The following is a 3747-nucleotide window of genomic DNA, read 5'->3' on the forward strand; positions in this document are numbered from 1 at the left end:
ACGTGTCTTGCCACTGCTCCACACCAAGTTAGAGGGTCAACAAGCTTGAGCCACAAAGGCCTAATATGTCGACGAGTCACCAAGACTCCAAGGTGTCAACGTACCACTCGTTACAAGCTATGATCGCTTATTGATCCATTTTTCAAGCTACAGCACTTAGCTACAACCTACTATAGGCCTATAAGCACTAAACACTCTCTAATCTTGTGCTTAATTGCTTTGGATAGTCACTTTAAGCACTTTGGTGGCTTGGATGTCTTCTCAAGTGTGTATGAGCTTCCTCTAGACTCCAACAGCATGCCACACCTTCAAATGACTGAGTGGAGGGATATTTATAGTCTCAAACTCGCCAACTAGCTATTTTCCTAACGGCTCAGAAAAACTGTTAACACCGGATGATCCTGTGAGAACAACAGTATTAATATCGGATCATCTGGTGAATACAAACTCAAAAACTAGCCATTGAAACTTCACTCAAATCCATCATCGGATTATCCTGAGCCAAACCGTGTCACTTCTTCTCTGTGTAAAATGCTCCGGTGCATTGATCTTCAAAGTACCAGACCTTCCAGTAGGTTGTTATTCATTCTTCAACATTTGCAATCGCCTCTGCAAAAAATGTTCCTGTGCTACAATCCGGTGAGCATAAACCAAGCACCGGATCTTCCGGTGGGTTATTCTTCATTTTTCAACATTTGCAATCGCCTCTACAAGAAATACTCTGGTGCTATAATCTGATGTGCACAAACCAAGCATCGGACCTTCCGGTGGGTTGGTCTTTAGTCTTATGCACTCGTATTCTTCTCTGCAAGAAATACTCCGGTGTTACCCAGTGCAGATCACTGGACTATCCGGTGAGGTCCTCAGCCATCTCCCCCTTTATCAGAAATACTCCAGTGAATTTAACACACAGAGCATCAGACTATCTGGTGAGGCTATCAGTCTTTGTGCACAATACTATAGTGAGTGCAAACTCTTCTAACTCTTTTGCATCAAACCTTCCGGTGAGGTCAATTCTCCTAGGACTTCTTTAATTCAATCAAACTTTATCCCGACTATGATGGCTTCTTGATATATTGCATCCATGAAACCTACTAACATATATTCTTAACAAATATGTTATTTCCAATGACTATATTGTCATTAATCACCAAAATTACAATTATAGTTTAATAGGATCATTTTCGCTACCGAAAGACATTGATCTCGCCAATGAATGAATGACAGTAGCGTATTCTTGTAATTTGTTCAAATGCCCATGTAATTTTGTAAATATAAAAAAATAAACTCCAGCTTTATGTTCTTCTGCACGGGACTTAGTGGGCAATCTTAAAACAAACTGGCAGTCTACCCGTTACATTTAAACTAGCTAAGTACTTGTGCATTACAATAAAATAAAAAATATATGAGACCATAACTTCTAAATTATTATGGAATACATGTGCATTGCAATGGGGACTAAATATTTTCAAGAGATAATAGCATTGACCGTAAAACAACTGGACCGACATATGCTAGGAACTATAATATAGAAAAGGCGCATAAGTTGTAGTCACAGAATACAAGTTAACATGGTTCTTCACATATGAGCTAAAATTTTAAACGTATTGGTCGATGATGTGCCATAGTACTCTGCTATCAACACTGTCGTTAGTACATTTTCTGTTTTTCAATTCATATCCATTTTAAGTCAATAAGAAAGATGGTATAGATTATATGAATATTATGTTGATTGTCTTAGGTAAAGCATGCTCTCCTGGGCATTGATCCGATTGAGTTTTCATTATATTCATGGCATCTGTTTGAGTGTACGTACGCACAATTTGAAGTGCATCTTTCCTGTGCTAATGATACTTAGACAACTACTTACTCTGCTTAGACATATGCACTGTGGTCCATGATCCTCATTTACAGGTGGTAATTAACATATGGTCAACCAAAGATGAAAGGGCTTGTGCAAACTGTATTAGTCTTTCAAAATTTGTAGAGTGATCTCAAAAATTAAAAGAACCAAATATGAGTAACTGCTAGGTTCAACAATAAGGACATGCTATGTGATGCCAAAAAGAGCTACTTGATTTCAGGATAAAAAATACAATCTGCACCCAGCAGAGGCAAAAATACGAATTTGTACAATATACTTGCCATATTTATTGAAATAGAAAATATTTTTCTGTATTTACGAATCTAGCATCTGTATCCGGCACACGGTATACCGAAAATCGTTTTTCAGTACACGGTGTACCGAAAAAGGCATTTTCGGCACACAGTGTACCAAAAAGGCATTTTCGGTACACCGTGTGCCGAATACAAGGAAATGTGTATTTCGGCACACGGTGTGCCGAAATACCTGATTTTTTTCGCGTGTTTTTTATTTGGCAAATATGGTTGTGGCCAGCTGCGATTCGCTTCTGTCATCTAATACTGGTATTTTGTTATTTCATGTAATTGGCAATTTCAACTAAATTTGAAATGAGTTGTTAATTTAATTGTCATTTTATCTCGGTGAGTTGGCACTTCATTTTATGTACCAGTTTGTTGTCATTTCATGTAATTAGTAACTTTCAATAAAATTAGAAATTATTTGCTAATTTAACTGTACATTTCAAAATGCATGAGAAAGAAAGCATGTAGTCTCTAAGGCGGTGGACAGTCTTAACACTTAGGTATGTTTAAACATGCACAACATTAACCCTTGTATCATTGATCATCTCAAGATGACGATGAAGAGTAACGACGTACATTAGCGAAAGAATGTCAGTTGTGCCAGTCAAGGCTATCAGGGTAAGATAGTTGTCGTCTTTGAGATGGTGGTTGGAAGTTAGGAGGACGGGTACAAGGAAATACAACATCATCTTCACGGTCATCACGGTCCTCTGGAGATAAGGCCTCGGAGGGAGGGGTCGAGGTGGCATGAAATCGTCATCGTTGTCATCTTGAGGTATCACGGTAGGAGCACGTCCTATTTCATTGTTGGTTGAATACCATGTCGATGTGGTGTGTGAATGGCCTCTTGTAGTGTTCGTTGAACCTTCTCTTGTATGGCTGGTGGAACGTCGAGGCATTGGTGACATGAAATCATCATCAGTATTGGCGTCGTCATGTTCAGGTAGAATAGTAGAGGACGCTCTTGTACCCCTTAGGTTCGCTGATCTTCGTCGTCTTCTATGCGAACCAGGTACCACACCCCCGCTGAAGAGCATATAAATTGCCAAAGTGTGGGATTTCTTTGTTGATCAACTCTGCGTCTTCTGGGAACGCCTAACGTGGAAGATGAGCATTCAAATCAATAGCAATAAGATAAGTAGGGTGACCAAATAGAAAATGATGAATCTATATGTGGGATGCATACTGGTCGAGTAACATCGTCATCCTTCTTTACCTCATACAGAAACCCAGCACAAAAGGATGGTCGGCTAGTTCGCACATCCTGATGTATATTTGGCGGTGCTCATGCAAGAGGACCCTAAAATCATCTGTTGCTACATGTAGGAGTGAAATGGTGAACGCAGAACATGACGGTCTTGCATGCAATTTAGACAGCTTGGATTAGTTTACTCTCATTGAAGGGATCATCCTTCCCTCCATGCACAACCTGAGGAGAGGCATTTAATGCTATATCGATCGTTGTAGGTGTCCATGGGTAACCAGTACTAGAATATCCCATCATATATGTATTGATATTTGACTGCAACGTTTTTACTCTGCACCAAAGCACGAATTGCTGGTTATTTAATAAATATTAAA

Source organism: Phragmites australis, chromosome 10 (assembly GCF_958298935.1).
Source record: "Phragmites australis chromosome 10, lpPhrAust1.1, whole genome shotgun sequence".
Lineage (NCBI taxonomy): Eukaryota > Viridiplantae > Streptophyta > Magnoliopsida > Poales > Poaceae > Phragmites > Phragmites australis.